The sequence below is a fragment of the Scomber japonicus genome, chromosome 8 (assembly GCF_027409825.1).
Source record: "Scomber japonicus isolate fScoJap1 chromosome 8, fScoJap1.pri, whole genome shotgun sequence".
NCBI classification, from domain to species: Eukaryota; Metazoa; Chordata; class Actinopteri; order Scombriformes; family Scombridae; genus Scomber; species Scomber japonicus.
In genome coordinates this window covers 29,145,352-29,165,609 of record NC_070585.1, presented here as the reverse complement: position 1 = coordinate 29,165,609, position 20,258 = coordinate 29,145,352, and the positions used below count along the sequence as shown (strand labels likewise).

The following is a 20,258-nucleotide window of genomic DNA, read 5'->3' as shown; positions in this document are numbered from 1 at the left end:
GTTCAATAACTTGGAGTTGTGTTGTTGTGTTGTGGATGGAAAACAGAGCGTGTTTCTCTCTGTGTTTTTATACCAGCCAAATGTTTATTTTCAGAAATGATGATTGATGTTTTTTAGTTTTTGCAGCACAGATTTGGCCGCAAAGAAAAATCAACTTTCCAGTGTTTAGAATTCATCCTGTGCGATCGGAGCTGCATCTCTACCTCATTCCTGTGTAGCTGTGTATCACAATTTGATGAAGATATCAGATATTCTCTCTCTTCTGTGTTGACAGCACCGCATGCCTGAACTAAACTCGGAGCCGTTTGGTTTCATTTGTTGCTGCCTGTCTAAGATGTTTGTGTGATGAAAACCTTTTAGCGGCAAATTACTTTTGCAACACAGAGTTTGGGCTTTAACACTAAACCAATAACTGCACCTGATCAATTTCATGTTCATGACTCATGGAGTTTCTAAGAAAGCATCCGGGATTGACAGTGATCTCAGAGTTACAGTGAGCGAGCACAGAGGCAGTCAGACCCATGACATCAGCATAATGTATTCTTTCAAATATAAACTTGCTGTTTTATTCAAATATTAGACAATACACCCAAAGTATTACATGCTGCGATCTAAACTTTAACCGTAAAAGATTTTATGACATTTTATGGCAATATGTGCTGTTATTGCATCATGAGTCTCCACATTTGCAGCTATTCCCAATCGCCACTGAGGGAAAATCAAGCGTGAGGACACACACTAACAGCAGTGATTGTAATGTTATCACTGCATTGCAGCACAGGGGTTTGCAGCTCTCTAAGTATGTGTGTATGTGTGTGTGTGTGTGTGTGTGTGTGTGTGTGTGTGTGTGTGTGTGTGTGTCAGTTTTTCTTATGTGTGTGTGTGTGTGTTGGTCATGAAAAGGTTAATTATCTGAGACAGGTGATGGCCGTAACAGAGCTCTCCGTGTCTTTCAAAAGCCTGGCTGACAACACTGACCTTAATGCTTAATGTGTGTGTGTGTGTGTGTGTGTGTGTGTGTGTGTGTGTGTGTGTGTGTGTGTGTGTGTGCAAAGGAAGAAAACTCATATATACTCCTCACTTCTTCTGTTCTTCCTTGAGTTTAAACTTGAGTCTGTTTTTTTGTTTTACAGTATAACTTCCTGTCTGGCAGGTCAGGAAACAGGAGCTGTCAGTTGGTCAGACAGGTTTTAAACAAAGCCCCCCAGGTAAGATTAGTCAAATTTGTTTGAAAGAAAAAGCAAACGTAAACGGTGAAATCATTGTCTGTTGATACAGTAACAGCTACCACAGCTTACAGAGCAACTTCTGTTTTCACTTTGAATCTCCACACTTACTATAGTCATGTGAGCTGAGTTTCCTGTGCAATGACAGATCACCACTTTAATTTGCCTTCCAAATAAAGGGGTTTTTATAATCTGGGTCAACTGCTGGCTTGTTTTCAACCTGTATGATTGTCTGACCACTTGTGTGCCTCATGTTGTAGGACACTGTTGTAGTATTGGCACTCTGTTTCAAATCCTCAACAGATAAATCTACAATAATAAGACCAGAGTTGTCAGAAAACAGCAATAATCCTTTAAAGGCGTGGGTAAAGGTTGGAGTTAAGTGTGTAGTTGTGATGGTTACTGTTAGGCTAGGTGAATCAACTCACACATATAGAAGTAGAAGAGAGGGGCAGAAATAGTCATAATGCATGTATGTTGAGCTCAAAACAGAGGAAGTGTTTATTAAAGAGCAAGAGAGAAAAAAGGAAATGGGTTTATTTTGCATATTTCTGTGTGCGTCTGTGTCGATTGATACTGCAGTGAACAAGGGTGATGAAGACCTTCTCCTTTATCTGTTTCATAAGATATTAAATATATTGAGAATCAGTTTAAAAGCATCCCTGTGGATCTCAAATTTGCCTGTACTGTAATGCAATCAAAAGATACATAAAATAACCATTCATTATATCACAGATTCAATCAAGCCTGTTCAAGTGCATAAAACATCATTAACCACAGCTTGATCTCCTTATCAAATATAAATATGCAACATAGGAAAAGTCCCTCCTTCAAAAACTTTGGACCTACTTGGTATTTCTGGGTCCATTTAGTTTCCTCATCTTATAAGGACAAATATGACATAATGCTCAGATTGAGTTTAATGATATGAAAAATGTTTTGGTCAAGACTAACTCATAGAGAGAGAAATATATGATAGATGATGCAAATAGATCAACTTCTACAAGAGATGAAAAAACCACTATTCACAGGTAGTTTGGTGTAACTGTTGGAGTCATCTTATTTCTATGCTGTTTTGCAACCACAGCACATACTGTACATCCAACAAAAACTTCACTTCTAGCAGACCTAGCAGCACAAACATCCAATGCATTACTCATCTTTCATGTTTATTTAAAAACCTGCTGTCTCTTGTATTTCTTAATCATTACATTACCTACTATATCACTTTTTAGTGTGCCTTCAAGACAGGCAAAAAAAAATGCTACATGAATAATCAATTTTAATATCTATTGACAAGTTATTTCTAGTTTAAGATGTGCTTTTGTGTGATGCTTAGAGTAACATCTAGAGTGAAATGGAGATTGCTTTAAAAATACTTTGACTATAAGGTGATATTTAGACAAGTAAATACCATTGGAGAGATTAGCTTTGGTGCAAAAATAGGTTTTGAACCCTTACCTACATACACTTGCCAAGTACAGCCAAGTATAGTGTACATGGCAGATTCAGATTATATTTTGCCTAGTCCCAGAAACCAACCAGGGCTCAATCCTGAAAACACAACCGTTATATATATTGTATTTATGATTATGCACACACACAAAAAAGCAGAAGAATATGTATCAGTGTAAGTGTGATAGTGAATAAATAAAGGCAAATAAGTACACATTTGGCACAGCGCCAATCAACAAGACAACACCTCAAGATTTGGTCAAAATGTAAAGGCTACTCTGATAATTTGGGAAATGGACAACTTGGCCTCCAACAGTTATTGATTAGAAACCATCTGAGACATCTCATAGATACCTGGAAGGGGAAATTAATCAGAAAGGTAGCTATTATCTTAAGCTGTTGAATAAATATAGTACAGTAAAAGGAACATTTCCCTCTGAATTGTGGTGGAATAATAATGTCAAGTAGCATACAATGGAAATACACACAATGGAAAAATAAGTAAAGTACTTAAAAATGTACTTGAGTAAATGTACTGACTGTGGGTCCTGAGGGGTTTTTACTACATGTTACATTAATCCTAATAATCCATTGTAATCATAATTTTCCCATAATTCACCAACCTTCTATGTTTGCATGTTGTCTTGTCAATCTCAGAAGTAGAAGCCAACAAACCACGTTCTCAACCAAGATGGCCTTCGAGTAATGCTCCTTATGTTACAGTATTACATTTTATATTAGGCCTTCAGCCAGCCCTCTGATCCAGAGAGACTCACAAGGAGGTCAGAGCCCAAAGTAACCTTCAGCTTCGAAGTCATCAGTATCACAGGAAACTATAGCCGCCTGGAGGTCAATGGTCAGAGGTGAGACGAGTTCATTTGATAAGTGCAATTATATATTCCTTAGGAGGAGGAGGATTGTGGATCAGAGAGGAGAGCTGGGGTAAAGGATCATAGAATATAGGAGGAAGGCAGAAATGATGTGTCTGCAAACAGAGCAAGAAGAGGAGTTCATTTCTGTTGTGTAAACTCTAAACTAAGTTGTCCCTTTTGAAAATGCTAACTCCTTTGGGGAAACATCTCCCAACCACACACACAACTCTTTCTGCTTTTTCTTAATATTAAGATTTCTCTGTATGCAAAACCATAAAAGCAAAAAAAAGAGAAGAAAAGCAGAAACACAAAATGTGCCGGAGAGACAAGGAAATGCTGCGGGAGCTTACAAAGCAAATGCTTCAACCAAACAGAAAGCTCCACTCAAGATGACAAACAGGGCATAAGCTCCAGAAACTCAGGCAGCGTTAGTGCCTCGGTATATCACGCTGAGCTGCAGCAGACCACCACAACCACTAAAAACAATTTCAGTTCTCTGGGTTGTAAACTGAGATGCTATGTGTCCTAGAAGCATCCTGAACCATCCAAGCTGACATTTCAATAACGTTTAGTCCTGAGGGTGCGGTCACCCATCCAAAAACAAGGTCATCATTGCTTAGTAGGGCTGGTGTGTGTCAGGTGGTCTTAAAAGCATGGACAGCATTTTATCTAGTAGACGTTCCAACAATATTTCAGGTTACGTCCTTATATTACCTCCATGATTCATATCTGCTCATCAAAAAATAACTAAGTGCTGTAAACACAGTGAGCTTCTGAACTTAGCCAACATGTAACGGTCATGCTGACCTCAGACAACCTCAGAGATAATTGGATATTCCAGCGGTCGCACCTTCGCACTGGAGATGAATAGTTTTAGAAATATTTAATCTTATTAGGTCAAAAAGGTTTTGAGATTTTTTGCATTTTTTGGTACTAGCTTTCATGTCCACACAATTACTTGAATGTCCACCATACACACATTTGCAAAGGAACTTTTCATTTTAAGTATGTTTCCTTTTTCATGTATGAGAATCTGTATCTTATGTGGAAAGTTGATCATGATACTAAGAGTGTCCAAAATAGAAGGAGTACATCTTCTGACGATCATGAATGTCCAGAGGAAATGTCAGGGCACATGGTGTTTCGGTACATTTTGGCCACATGGATCGAGGCCAGTTCAGTGGGTCACCAAAAAACATTTTATTTTTAAGGATTCATACTCTGGGAATATGAATATCCTCAGCTATAGCAGTGGGAACATCTTTTCACAAGGTGATAATCCCATACATCCGGACTACACTGCCATAGCACTTGAGTCACCACTCATGATGATAGCAGTCTTTTAGAGTGCCACTGTTGATTGAAAAGTAGATTTAAACTTCTGTATTTTGCACATGCTGGAAAAAATAGGGTCCAAACATCTCTGCCACAACAGTTCAATACAAAATAAAAAATAAAAAACAGACAAAAAAACCCAATAGGACACTTTACAAAATGTTGGAAAAATCTTGTGAAGCCTCCAATCATTTTATTTGAATTTGTAATGACAGAAAAAAAAATCTTGCCCCAATACAAGAATATCTTATCTCATCTCACATGGAGGCAAGGATCCTGCAGCATTCCTCCTTGCCACGGCGACATCCATAGAAACTTTTATGTCTGCCTGAACAATAATTGTGGACCATACTAGACGTCCAACATTGCCGTCCTTAGGCCACAACGAGCCACTGAGTTTTGCATCCAGTGAACATGTCATTATGGGGTTGTCTGGAGGTTCAAGGGTCACAACACAAACCGTCAAAATAAACCAGTTCAGAAATGCACTTTTTTATCACTTACTGTTTGTTGACTCATCTCAGGAAGATCCAGATCAAACAGTCAGTCAGTGACTGAGAGGAATCTAGTCATGTTAGAAGGATGTTCCAAATATAACCACCCAGGACAGGGTAACACATTCGTACATACTAATCTAGACAGGCAGCTAGCCAGTCAGTCAACGAGGCAGTCAGCCAGGAAGTCACGCAGCCTGACACTAAGTTCAAACTGCAGAAATAAATCTAGTTTCTCCAGGCCAAACTTTAGGACTGAACTGACCAAGACTGGAGTTTCCCTGTCAACAAAGTGTTGCTGACATTCAGTGTCGCTCACCAAAATGAACTGTGTGTGTCCTTAAGGGCTACAAACAACTTCAATTAATTTCTCTCCTCAGAAAACCTTTGCAAAGACAAGAGTTAAGACTGTGCATTGTTGGTTTTTGAGTAGCTGTCTCCTTCATCCCTGCTTTAATTAGCACATTGCTACTTATGTTGGCACATTATTGCAGCCAACTATATGTGCCCTTACGTGCATACTCAATACAAATAAAATGGGGACCTACTCTGAACAATATTGCTCCAGTATAGTATCATGTTTAGTGCTACTATTCATTTTAACCCAAACAAAGATGTTACATAATAAAACATATTTATTATTCACCAGTGATTTGTAACAGTCACTTCTTTATGTCATTTTGAAGTGCATGGATCAATGACTTGCTGCTTCATGTTACAATCAAGATCTAAATGGGTGAAACGTCACACAGGATGTGACATCAGGTGAAGGGATAGTCTCTTATTTACTGAGCTACATTGAACTGACAGCTGCCGTTAATACTGTAGTTATGTGCGGTGTAAAATTTCACAGTCAAGACGTCTAACAAGCTCTTAAAATATGATGCTTTGCCCAGCAGTTGCCAACACAATGATAAGGTATTCAGGATATGTACATTAACTATCTATAAAATTAGAATTAGGCTTAAAATGAGCCTAATACGCTTACTCACTGTCTTTCTTTAGATAAGAAGACGATCAATACCACTCTCACTTCTATGTGGTAAACACAGAGCAAGAGCCAGCAGCCATTAGCCTAGCTTAGCATAAAGACTGGAAGCAGCTAGCCTTAAGTTAACACAGGAAGAGCTGCTGTCGAGAATCAAGCATTTTACTTTGACACTTAAGTTCAGTTCTTGTTTACTTTGATGTTACTTTTAGATCACAATTACATTTTAAAAGCAGATATTATTCAATTGTCTTCTTACCACCCTGTTAGTGCTACGTAAATCGAAGCTATGAGGTACTTTTAGGCTTTAAATAGACGGACAGAGAAGCAGTCTGTCAGAAAGCCAGAGTCAGCTAGCCAGATGCACTTAAGACAGTCAGCCGAGCTGCTGCTGAACCAGCAAAGCAGTTTCACAGCTGAGCCAGTGAAATACATTTTACTGTGAAATAGACCAATAAAATATGTGATGTATGCAACACTGTACCACTTATAGAATTAAATATTTCCATTAAGACATAATAAACTATAGGGAACAGTAATAAATCATCGATTCTAAAAGTACAATCCTGGTTTTGTCACCGTAATTAAGCTTTGATTACACGAAGATAAACTGTAACTGATACTGTGAACTGTAAATGACATTATGAGGAAAGTCAGAAATGCAAATAGAATCCAGGCATGCAAATTTTGAGGCGGTTTAGACAGATACCCAAATTTGAAGATGGAAATCGAGCAAAAAGAGGGAGTTTCCTCCTCTGATTACGTGGCTGCTGTCGACTTCCATTTCAAACAGTATTGATGCAAAAACCAACATTAGCTCGCAGACTCCACCTACCTCCGCCCCTCTCCCCGTGTTATATTTAGAGATTGGGATCCTCTAAATGAATCAATTTACATTTCTCATCCTTAAAAGAAATCTTGCAGAGAAGGACATTACTGAATCAAGAGTGCTCTGATTTATAGCAGTATTTAATTCAAGGCAGCACGGATCATTGACATGTAACCGAGGAATTTCATTACTTGGTTGGCCAATCTGGTTAAAGGCTGCGGGGGGAAAAAAAATACTGTGTGGAGTGAATCTGTGAGAGAGACACGGGTATTAATTCATCCTGTGTGTCGTTCGCTTTTTGCTCACGCTCGTTCATTCATTTGCTTACTCACTCACTCGCTTGCTTGCTTCTTCACTCAAGTCATTCTTTGGCTCACTTCCTCAGGATCTGACTGCAGGCTGACCTTGACCTTTGCACTACTTACCACAGTGGAGGAGGCGATACTGTGACTGTGTGTGTGTGTCCGCTCACATACTGATGCATCCAATTATAGCTATGTTACATATTCTTTGATCACAGCAGAGAAATTAACACGTTTTATGGTATATATTCATGTTTTCTCCCAAAATCAAACAGCGAATAGTTCTTGTCACCAATTATCTCATTATTTGTTCATTGTACTAGGAATCATTTATATCATATTAAATCAGAAAACGTTTAATAAGTCATTATTCTCATATTTTGTATTTTGGGTTTTTTTCATAATCTGACATCATTATTATTTTAATGAGTTTGAAACAACCAGCTGTGTTTCCCGTGGTGTAATCTCATTGTAATGCTGCTCACATCTACAAAAATGGCTGTTGCTGTGATGAGATAACAAAACAATCAATTAATGATCACGGCGGAAACATTTTGGTGAAGAAAATGGGTTTAAATGTTCTCAATGTCACAAAAGGATTCTGTCATCATCTCAAAAGAATATCATATGTCAATATTATAAAATAAAAATACCTCATTTTTAATAACTCCAATTCCCAATTGTTCATGTTTCCTTGTTGCTGCAGTGGAAGAGCAGTAACAAATGGAAATATGTACTAAAAAGACTCCAACTTTAGGAAAATATCCACTTGATTTGACTAATCTGGATGGCTGAAGTTTCATATTAGCTTCAGATAAACTTTTTAATACATTTTTCACACAAAACGAGAGCGGTGGATTTAGTCCCTGATCACTGACACCGAAAGCACAATGAGAATTTATCTTTTAATGGCCAGTATGAACAGAAGTAATGATTACAGCGAGACAAAAAGGGGACCTGACATTTATTCTAAGCCAGACTGGAAGAATTGTGAACCTATCCCTGGAATTTACTAGATGTGAAAAATTAGTCGCACTTTGCTTCTGAAGTCCGTCTGTGTTTAAGGAAAAAATACCATTCGAGGTATCTGTTTTATACTAATCTGAAGCCACAGATGTATTTTCCGGGCTCCACAGTGAAGAGGATGCGTATAACATGGCTTGTTGACAGCAGCTTGCAGGGTTCTCATGTTGCCTCTTGTACATCCATGGTATGGTTAATGTTATAATTTATGAGATGATCTGGAGTCGAAACCAGGCTCTTGTTCTGTGTGGTGTAACATCACAGCTTAAGATGCTTATGAAAGGTCTGGATGTGAACACACACTGTAAATAGATTTCATCGAGTATGTCCTCACATAGTAACCTATAGCCCGTTGCTATATCAATAACCCATCCTTTGATGTTTGGCATTTATATCAGCGTGCCTTACGTCTGCCTGTCTGTGCTGTGTCCACACTCTTTACAGCTGCAGTGATTTAAAATGTTGAGGGAGCTCTGTGTGTTGTTACTGATGCTGATAGATGACGTGTCACAAGCGGACACCTGCTACAAAAACACACCGAAAACAAAATGTGCGACGAGGCGTATTGAGCCAGCGTTCACCAGATGTATTCTATTAGAGTGTGTGGATGGCAAACAGGTTTTCATTTCACCAACCAGACACTTCAGCAGCTCTTCTCACTAATTGGTCTACCCCCCCCGCCCCCTCCCTCATTTGCAGGTTGAATCTGCAACAGTTGCTGCTTTGTTAGATGGGCTCTTTCTGCCTGTGATAGGACACCACTTCAATATGTTTGTGGTACCCAGACGATCAATCCTATTGACTTTTGGTGATCCCAAACTTCTCATTTAGTGCCACCGACATGACCAACTTTTCACTTATCCAGTGAAATATCTCAACATCTTTTGATTGTGTTGGGATGAAATTTAGTACAGATGTTCATTGTCCCCAGATGATGTATCTTCATTGCTTTGGTGATTCCTCATAATTCTCTCTCACTAATAAATTGGTTGGTGTTGTAAAATTACTAAAAGATTGTTCTCACACCAACTAAAACTGAGATTCGTCATGACATTAATCGAAACTGAGCCCAGGCTAAATGCTAACTTTAACGTTAGCCATGCTAGCTTATGCTAAACCCACTAGCGGGCTAACTAAATTCAACAACAGCGGTTTCTGTCGTGTCGAGCTCACCTGCATCTGATCAATATGATGAAACTTTAGTACAGATGTTCATTGTCCCCAGATGATATATCTTCACTGCTTTGGTGATTCCACAAAAAAAATGTCTCTAGCACCACCATGAGAATCCCATTTGTTGTTTTGAATGAAATTTACCATAAACTTTAGTAAAGATATTTATGTCCCACTCAGGATGAATTGTAATAATTTCAGCTTTTGAATTTCAATGTGTTATTAAACTTCTTCCTTTCTCCTGTCCTTGTTGCTTCTCTCAGCATACAATATCACCCTGTTAATGTTCATGTCTAAAAACAGGACTCAAGAATACTCAGGCTAAAGGTTAATGTGTCTTTGATTCATCAGCTTGGGTTAATTATGTAGCTCATGGCATGGTTGGATGATGATGAAACATTTAAATAATTGTCTTTGTGTGTGAAGGAATAATGCGTTTATATGTGTGTGTGTGTGATGACATCCTATAAAAATCAGATTTCAATGCATTAACCGAACATGTGCTGTAAAGACACGACAGCATTTTGTCTCTCATGCAAACAGTAATATAGTCCAAAGCTGAAGCATCACACTGAAATGGAAAAATCTACAACTGACATTGCCTTCAACAAATATTTGCAGCGGATGACTGTGCTGCTGCTTTCAAGTGTTGTAAATATAACTGGTGGATGAGTGCACGTGGACAGCCCTGCGGAGTGTGACACACAAACAGGAAAATAACAATTTACAATGGTAATAGGATTGCAATGAAGCAGAGAGGAGCTGACACCAGTATGGGAAAAATGTTGAGGTTATAGCTACAACCTGTATTTTACTTGCATGGTCAACAGTAATAAAAAAGTAATGTCTGTGAAACCTTGTATATATGAATTTACATGTGCTGCAGTGTCAAGCTGTTAAATAAATAAAACATGTGATTTTTTTTCTAATTCTAAATGACAAATGCATGATGAGGATCATAATATGAAAGGCTAACAAAAGAGGGAACCCCCTGCCCCCCTCCCCTCCCCCACCCGTTCTTAGGTTAATAGCTACTAAGTGGAGGATGAGAAAATACCAAATCAGTAAGTCATATTTTAACCACACACCCATAAATAACTGCTCTCTGTAGTACTTGAAGGCAGAATTAAAAGGAGAAACACTGGTCTGACCTTCACTTGAGTCCCACCTCACCAGCCACTCCTCTCTCCACATACTTGCCTGTAGTGCAGAGAGCCCTGAGTGATTCACACGTATGGTTTGTCTCTTTTCAGCGGTATGTGTTGAGCTTTCTGGGAAAAACTGTTGTGATTTAGACAAAGTAAAAATGGCCCAATTAATTTTATATATATCCTCTCCTCCTGATTGGTTAATAAGAGGTGAATGGAAGGCCGAGAATGAGCTCACTCTGCCCAAGGCTCCGCGCATTCATACATGACAAGTAATATACGGTGTGCTTTATGTGTAGAATAAATACACCCACACAGGCACACAAAGCCCGGGGAGGTATCTACATGTGCTGACTTGACAGTTAACGTGTATACAGTTTTTCCACATTCACACAGCCGGTAGGTCCGTATTCTTCACTGGTGTAACACGTGAACAGTTACACAAAAAACAGTGAGGCGTGGAGGCTTATGTTGGGTCAACACATCAGCTGTGAAGGGATACAGTTTTTTTGTTGAGCTTCATGTAGAGAAGAGAGTCAACCAAATCAATCAATAAAACAAATGCATTAGATTATATGAAGAGGTTATAGTCATTGTTGTAGAACAAAACAACACTGTCCCTTTTTTTATATATACAAGTAGTAGTAGTAGTAGTAGTAGTAGTAGTAGTAGTAGTACATATACACAATGTTCTATAATATGTCTTTGTATGCTGTTACACAATTTTGATGAATAAACACAGCTTCTAAGTAAGACAATCACATCATTAGGACAATTTTGGCCCTTAAAAGTTCAGTTGTGAATGACTAAAAAGGTTTTGTCATCACACAAACATTTAGTTGTGCTCTCCTGTCCAGGGCCAGGTAGAAAGAGTGACAAAAAAAATTGAACATTTACTTCTGGAGACTCAAATAGGCAGCAATCACACAATCAGCTACGGCTAATCAGGACAGAAAATTGTAGAGACAGAAGATATTTTAGACGTGCATCTCCAAAAGGCTCAGAAAATGTCAAGTACGGTATCGATGTGATGTCTGATTTTTTTTTTTTATGGGAAGCACCAAATCTCTCAGTTAGAACAGTTAAAAGTTAAAATGAACCATTAAAATAAATTAACTACGACCTGGAAGGGGTAGGATAATGTTTATACATATAAATATATTAATGTTTGTCCCATGATTTAATACCTGTCATTAATAACATATTATCCAGACATCATGGGACACTAAAACTGTCCACAGAAATCCTTCATAATAGATCTCCGTCATGTTTACATAAAGCATGTGGAATCTAATGTTGCATTAGTATTATTACGGGTTAAGAGCCTCCCATAAACAACCAGCGTGCTATTGATCAATCCTGCGACAAAAATCGGATCAATCGAGCTTTATTAAAAGGCCGATATCAGCCTCGATATTAACATCTCATAAAGCTGTCCAGCGACATTACACAGGGTTACACACACAGCGGCGCAGACAGACAACATCCTCTATCGATGTGTATTGAAAGCCATGTCTTGTTTGTAGTTATCAATCAGTGCCGTGGCCTATTTTATAGACGGGTCATGTGCTCATCGATCAGCGAGGAGGGAGGGGGGGTCACGTTCAATCCCTAGCTCTGTCAAAAGCATGTGATCAATAAAACTCACACACTGCGTTGTAGCATCCAACTAAGCTTTGAACTTTTCATGTGTGTTTTTTCTCGTCGATAGGAATGTTTTTGTCAGTGGGGTCGTGTGTTTTCTGCTCACATTTGCAGATCTGATCACAAATGCCTGCAATCGCCGGAAGTCAGTATGATGTCATTACCTCCTTAGTGCTGGTTCACACCAAAAAACTCATTTGTGACTGGCACTCCCTACAGTACATAAATCATGTAACTTTACTTTTGTGATGAAGCTTGCGCTCCAGCATAGTAAAGCTTATAGTTAGGGCTCTTAGAGCTCTTAGCTTATGCTGCTATAGGCTTAGACTGCCGGGGGACTCCCATGATGCACTGAGCTCCTCTCTCCTCCTCCCTCTCTCCCTCTCTCCCTCTCGCTCTCTATCTATCTATATCCATTAATATTCATGTACTATTAATGCATTCAATAACCTAAACTTCTTCCCCAGAGTTGTCTGTGCTTTCTGGTCTCACAGGTAATCTGGGCCTGTAGACGTCCAGATGACAGATTCCAGTCCCGGACCTTCTAGCTTCATTGTTGATTTTCATTGTGCTTCTCTCTCCTCTCCTTCCTTTCTCTCCTCTCAACCCCAACCAGTCGAGGCAGATGTCCTCCCACCCTGAGTCTGGTTCTGAGGGTTCTTCCTGTTAAAAGGGAGTTTTTTCTTGCCACTGTTGCTCATGTGGGAATGTTGGGACTCTTTAAAGTTAAAACCTGAAGAGTTCGGTTTAGAACCTGCTCTATGTGTAAAGAGCCTTGAGATAACTCTGTTGTGATTTGGCGCTATACAAATAAAGAAAAAAAAAATGAATATGATAGTCTGCTCTCCTGGTTCCTTCAAAAGTAAGCTGAGACAGTTTGCAATTGGTGACCAGCACTAATTTGGATATCAAAGTTCACCAGAAGTCAATATGAGATATACTGCAAACACAGTCCAAAATAATATACACAAAGAAATAACGGCAAACCATCTCGGCTACTGTAAGTGTCCGATATTTAACCATGTCTTGAATCAGGCTATGTTCTTTAATATCTCTTGTTTAAATTGGCATTAGTTAATGTCAATATCTTAATATATTTGTCAACCAATTCAAAACTTCCCAGAATTATTAAATAAAGCTGTCATTATAAGTCTTTCAGTGGTACCTTTCTAATCCCCTTGAAAGTACTCTCCTTGAGATGTAATAAACTTGTCCCAGCATTTTGTAAACATGTGCAAAGCCTCTAGTGATTTTTCCTGGATTTGTTCCACTGTGGCAATATCTTCTCCCTTTAAGTCCCAATTTTAGCTTCACCAAACTGTGGGGCAAACGCTACCTAGCGGCAAATCCGATAGCTACACCCTATTCCCGTGCTATTGATTGCTTCCGGGAATTTTTGGGTCCTCCCTCGTGTCTTATTGATTAATTTGTAGTGCAGACATCACTTTATGTATCCACATTTTGAAGGAAGGGGGGGTTTGTCAGAGAGTAAATCAACCATCGCCACTTCAGACAAACAACAGATTTATGTGTAAGAAGAGGTTGACAGATACTTTAAGAATGGTGTGTATGTGTGTATGTGTGTGTGTGTGTGCGTGTGTGTGTATGTGTGTCTCCTTCTAAATCAATGGGGATGTAATGAGGGAGATTCTTCCTCTTCTATCCCTGTCTGAAATGTGTGAGTCTGCGTGTGTGTGTTCTTGAGCTTCTATTTTTGTGAAGGCAATTTTAAACCTGGCGAGTGACGACATTTTGTCTGGACCTCACTTCTTAAAAGGGCTTTTAGAGGGTTAAGACTTGTTTTTCCAGTTAAGATTAGAGTTTAGCTCCAGGTCCAAATAAGGAAACACATCATCCTGCAAAGACTATTTAGATGGATTAGGAGTACATTATATCAATGGGGGCTCTCTTAAATACAATATAAACTGTTGTGTTTGTGTGTGTGTGTGTGTGTGTGTGTGTGTGTGTGTGTGTGTGTATCAATTCAGACTCTTCCTCCTCTTTGATTTTCACACCTACTAACCACCTCCGTCATCTCCTCCTCCCACCTCATATCTTTTCTCATCTTTCATCTTCTTCCCCATTTTTCCTCTCATCCACCAACTTCCTTTGCTATCATTTTGTTTCTTTTTTAACTTCTATCCCTCTTCACTTTCTCCCCTTGTCAACAACTTAATATTTCCTCCTCCGTTCACTTCTTGTCTTCACCCTTTTATCCTCCTTCTCATCACCTTTACCTTCTCCTCGTTTATATTCTCCGTTATATACTCCTTCTTTTTCCAGTCTGCTCTCATCCTTCATTAACATCTCTCCTTTACTACCTCCATTTCCTCTCTTCACTATATTCACCCTTTCCTCCTATAACATCCTCCATCACAACCTCATTTTCCTCTTTTTTTTCTTTCTCATGCAACATTTCCCTTCCTCATTCTTCTGCTCTTGCTTCTCCTTTCTCTTACTGCACCTCACTCCATCCTCCCTCTCCCCATATCATCATTACCATCATCGTCATATACGTTATTATATCTCTCTGTGTTTCACACACCCACACACGCAGGTGACAAACTGAGGTGCAAACGTGCAGCGTATTCAAATATCCTCATTTATATGCTGTCTCACTGAAGCCGTTCTAATTCCTGATAAAGAACAGGAGAAAGTAGAGCTTCTCCGTTCCTTCACAGTATCTGCAAATTCAACAACTTCCACAGCAAACTCCTCTTTCTAATCACCTCGTCTTCTACCATTTCATCAATTCAGCTCTCTGCTCCTGTTACATTCATAATACAGTTAGAGGAAGAAAGAAAAGTTCCAAAGTTCAAAAGGTGCTGCAATTAAGGCCTGAAAGAGAAAACAGGTTTTAAAAAGAGATTAGACAGACTCTTTATAAAGATGGACTTGGCAAGGGGTGACGTCACCCATTGATTTCCACTGGAGCCAATTTGAAGCCCAGAGTCGCTGCTTATTATGGTTGCCATCTTTTATGTTTGGTGCCAGGACCTTCCAAATAAGGATGCACTCTGGACACACACTCAGCCACCTTAGACCCAAACTAACATGCACACTTGGGCTGACATTAGCTACTTCACCTAAATTGTGCTAACAGGGCAGGTATCATATTCAGCATTAAACTCAGTGAAATCTGACACAGTGTGAGTCCTGGATCAAGGGAGAGCAGCAGGTGAGCCAACTGTCAATTACAGCTGTCAATTAATACCTACACAGCAAACATCAAAGCTATTGTAAGTAATCAAATCTTATTAACGGGAGTAATAATTTTCAAAGTGACCCCCAGCATACTTATTGAAGGGCCTGAATTTAGCATTTGAGACCATAATGACTGGTTGACTCAGTATTTATAAAGGCATTGCACTTCAGCTTTAAGCCACAGTAGTTACCACTTGGTTTGAAATGGATTGGATAGGGAGTCTCTAAAATCATTTGTTTTGAATTATGGCCATAACTGGCACACAAGATGTGACAAACTTTGGTTTCAATAGTCACGCATCCCTAAGCCATTTCACCCACATTCCCACAGGAACATTCATATTTTAAATTTCATTTGTCACATCTCGACTGACCGATGTAACATCACAAAACTCAGTACAGTGTGGAGCCTCTACAATGGCTTGTGCCGGTGTCACAAATCTGATTCAGTTGAGTGTCCTTCAATTCAAGTGCAAAACATTAAAAATGATCATAACTGGGTGTTAGGTTGTCATGCACCGTCAACTATGAAACACCCCACTGACTCTATTTATTCTGGCATACTCTCTATCCTTTGGCCAGCTTTTTTCAAGCCTCTATGAGCAGAATTGCAGACCTTAGATCACCAGGCACGCCTCCCTGACTATCTTATTCTCAGCAACCTGGGAGATAAAAGCTGTCTGCAGAACAACTCTCCTAGAAAAAGGTGCTGCTGTAAAAGCCAGCCTAAAAAACGACATGATTCCCATAACCTTGTTGCCTTTTTTCCATTGAGATTAAGCAAAAGTGTTTTTCTGTGAAAACTAGGACACATGAGTGCATTCTTCCACCTCTAGATCTAAACATGAGAGAGAGACAGAGAGAGAGAGAGAGGAAGAGAGAGAGTTGTCTGTCAGCACCATCAGCCTGCATAATGATTACTAAATCTTATGCAGCGAGAATAAAAATGTGTGCAAAAATAACGTTATATTTATTTGGAGAAATCTCTCACTCTCACATCTTACAGATCTTCAATGTAAAGGTTTTGCTCCAGTTTCTTATAGATCAAGCCTTTATTCTGCTGTACAGTTTATTTTGTTAAATTGTCCCTTGTCTGGTGTTTACTCATTAAACTAGAAATCTTCTGCCTGATTTGACATCACATATTTATCAGTGCACTTGCAATATTTGTTGATATTATATGTCAATATTTATCTCCACTAAAAATAGATGGTATGATGGGATGTTTTAGGAGCTGATACACATTTTTATATAAGCAAATGTCCAAATTTGACCTGTATTTATTACAAAAAACATGTTACTGTATTCTTTATATCCTATAAAATGTTCTCCTGGACCACAAAATAGTTATTGTGAATATATTTTTTTCCATAAATAAACAAAATACACTCTTTGAGGATTATTTAACCAATAAGTAAGGTTTGATGGGGAATTGGGGCACAGACAGAATATGAACAGTATGTGAGGGTTAAGCTGGCCGATTATTAAAGAAGGATTTACCTTGAGTCTGGTGTCTTAGAGCTATCAACAACCCTGACAGATGTTACTTTGTGATTGAAATACTGACTGAATAAAAAGCTCGTCAGCAGTATCAAGAGTGGGACTTGAACGCACACCTCCATTAGGAGAACAGAAATCCCTTTATTCAGGAAGGATGAAACTTGAGTCTGGCACCTTAGACCACTCGGACATCCTGACAGCTTCTCCATTAGTGTCTAGTCTACCAACCTAATTTCTGTGGGACACTATCATAATTCATCCATCTCTACAATGGTGGACTTTTCTCTCCTGCTTTGACTTTGGCCAACAACTATAAACACATCTGATTTCGGACGAGGCAAGAGAAGGCATCATACAGCTTCTCTTTGAGCATTTCCTCACCATGACCACTTGGCCATTTTTTACTTCTCAAGTTGACATTACCCTTTCTACATTTCACTTCTTTTAAATAGAAATTATAGGACTGTCAGGAGTGGGATTTGAACCCACGCCTCCATTAGGAGACCAGAAGTCCCATTTCTCAGGAAGGATGAACCTTGAGTCTGGCGCCTTCGACCACTCGGCCATCCTGACAGCTTTGCTTTCCCAGCTTAGTCTACCAACTTTCTTTCTATACCAGTGGACCTGACATGTTAGGCAGTATGTTCTCTTCAGTATCATTTCTCACATCAGCAGCAGGATTTGAACCTACACCCCCATTTGGAAACAAGAAGTACCATTTGTCAGTACTGACCTTGAGTCTGATTGACTTAAGTAGCCGTTCAACTACAAAGACATTTGATTGCTGAACAGATGAGGAAGGATGACATATTTATATTGTTTAATATGGATCATTACTTGGACATTAGACCATCTGTCACTCAACATTATGACTTCTCTGCTTGACGTCACCCAATTAACATTGTACTCTTCATCAGTACGATGATGATAGAGGATGAGAATAGCTTTGCAAAGTACTAAAGACAAAACATGTCACCTGTCAGGAGTGGGATTTGAACCCACGCCTCCATCAGGAGACCAGAAGTCCCATTACTTAGGAAGGATTTACCTTGAGTCTGGCGCCTTAGACCACTCGGCCACCCTGACAGTTTTGCTGGTTTAGTCTCGCCTGCTAAATCGGAAAGAGATTTACCAATCATGTGGCTTTATTCATTACGTTGTAAACACAGTCAACTCCAAAAATTCTGATTGTTTGGGACCGACTAATCTTAAAACTGGTAACTTCGACCCTTAAGCAATCCTGACTGCTTGTCTTTCTTCTGCTTAGTCTACCAAAAATGCTTCTCTTTCAAGTAAGAGTACACATCAGCATTGGAGTGGGATTTGAACTCATTCCTTCGCCAGGGGACTGCTGTGTATAGTAATCACATTCTGTACAAAGTGAAGATAGCCTCTTCTTTTCACTAAAGCCTTTGCCATGTCAGGAGTGGGATTTGAACCCACGACTCCATTAGGAGACCAGAAGTCCCATTGCTTAGGAAGGATTAACCTTGAGTCTGGCGCCTTAGACCACTCGGCCATCCTGACCACTCATGTCTGTTTATTGTTGTCTTACATATTGTGTTTTTATCAAGGACAGCATGAGCAAATAAATTTACCAAGGGTTAGGGTTAGCAATGTGTCTTTATTATAAACATTGTCTTCATTAAAGCCTCTCTATAGGGGATATGAACAGACAACTCCATTGGGAGACCAAAAATTCAGATTGTTTGGGACAGACTTCTCCTAAAACTGGTAACTTAGACCTTTAGGAAATCCTGACTGCTTGTCATTCCTCTGCTTAGTCTACCAAAAATGTTTCTCTTTCAAGTATAGAGGACAAATTAACAATATCATCAAGCACTTCTGATACCAGAGTGGGATTTGAACTCATTCCTTCACCAGGGGACTGCTGTATATTATAATTGCATTTAGTAGAAAGTGAAGATAGCTTTGAAGAGTACTCCTTCTTTTCACTAAAGACTTTGCCTTGTCAGGAGTGGGATTTGAACCCACGCCTCCATTAGGAGACCAGAAGTCCCATTGCTTAGGAAGGATTAACCTTGAGTCTGGCGCCTTAGACCACTCGGCCATCCTGACTAGTACTGCTTGTCTGGTTTTGTCTTGTCTTCGAAATAGTATCGTGAGCGTGAAGAAATCTGCCAACCATGTATCTTTATTCAGTACTCTGTAACGATTGTTTTAACTAATACGTCTGTGAGGGCAATATGAACGCTCGTATTCATTGGGAGGGGAAAAAATCATCATTTGGAAAGAAAAAATCCCAAAACCTGCAACTTAGGCCATTAGACTATCCAGGACTTCTTGGTCTTTTCCTACATGAGCAACATAATCAGCATTTCTGATGTGGAAATGAGATTTGAACCAATTCCAATGCCTTCATCAGGAGACTTGTGGAGTTGCCTGATCTATATTATATTTGGGTTAAATAAATGCTGATGGTAGTATTGACGATTACATTTTCATTTCACACAAAATATTTGTCATGTCAGGACTTCCGGAAGGTCTGAGTGTGGTGCTTTAGGCTGCTCAGCCATCCTGACTGTCAGGCAACCTTCATCTGTACTTTCAAAGTATAGTTTAATAATGAGCATAACATACTTCCACTGACTGTTAAGTGCACAAGGTAGGAGCCAGAAGATTAGAGACTGAACCCAAACACATCATAAACATCCTCAGAGACAAAGAGTGTTTCCAGTGTGGCAGCACTGACAGCCATTGGCAGAGACACAGATGTGCAGGGTATGTCTAGGTTGATAAACAGCAAATGAAGCATAAATAACAGATGTGCAAAATACAGCGAAATGTAAAAATATCTTGAAGATGGGATTTAGTCTTTTAAGTCTGGGCACAAATGATAAGTCGCAAATGATATCCTGTTGACCTTAACTTGGCCAAACTGAGTCCAAAACTTCCGTCTTCAGTCAAGAATGTTGTTTTTCTTCTTGTTCCTTCACTCGGATGGTTGACGTCCGTGTGAGAATGATGTTTGTGGAGTTTGACACAAGAATGATATTTTCACAGCCATATGCCGAAGGGTGAAAGTTTCTCTGAGTTGACCTAAA

At 39.3% G+C, this 20,258-nt stretch overlaps 4 non-coding genes across 4 annotated transcripts; all 4 read right to left on the bottom strand.

The window, feature by feature from the left end:
* Positions 1–17,657: 17,657 nt before the first annotated feature.
* Positions 17,658–17,766, bottom strand: trnal-caa (transfer RNA leucine (anticodon CAA)). The gene is made up of 2 exons: positions 17,729–17,766; positions 17,658–17,703 (listed from the first exon to the last, which is right to left on the bottom strand). It is a non-coding gene; the product is annotated as a tRNA-Leu (tRNA).
* A 404-nt stretch (positions 17,767–18,170) lies between these two features.
* Positions 18,171–18,279, bottom strand: trnal-caa (transfer RNA leucine (anticodon CAA)). The gene is made up of 2 exons: positions 18,242–18,279; positions 18,171–18,216 (listed from the first exon to the last, which is right to left on the bottom strand). It is a non-coding gene; the product is annotated as a tRNA-Leu (tRNA).
* A 332-nt stretch (positions 18,280–18,611) lies between these two features.
* Positions 18,612–18,720, bottom strand: trnal-caa (transfer RNA leucine (anticodon CAA)). The gene is made up of 2 exons: positions 18,683–18,720; positions 18,612–18,657 (listed from the first exon to the last, which is right to left on the bottom strand). It is a non-coding gene; the product is annotated as a tRNA-Leu (tRNA).
* Positions 18,721–19,163: 443 nt separating this feature from the next.
* On the bottom strand, positions 19,164–19,272 carry trnal-caa (transfer RNA leucine (anticodon CAA)). The gene is made up of 2 exons: positions 19,235–19,272; positions 19,164–19,209 (listed from the first exon to the last, which is right to left on the bottom strand). It is a non-coding gene; the product is annotated as a tRNA-Leu (tRNA).
* Positions 19,273–20,258: the final 986 nt, after the last annotated feature.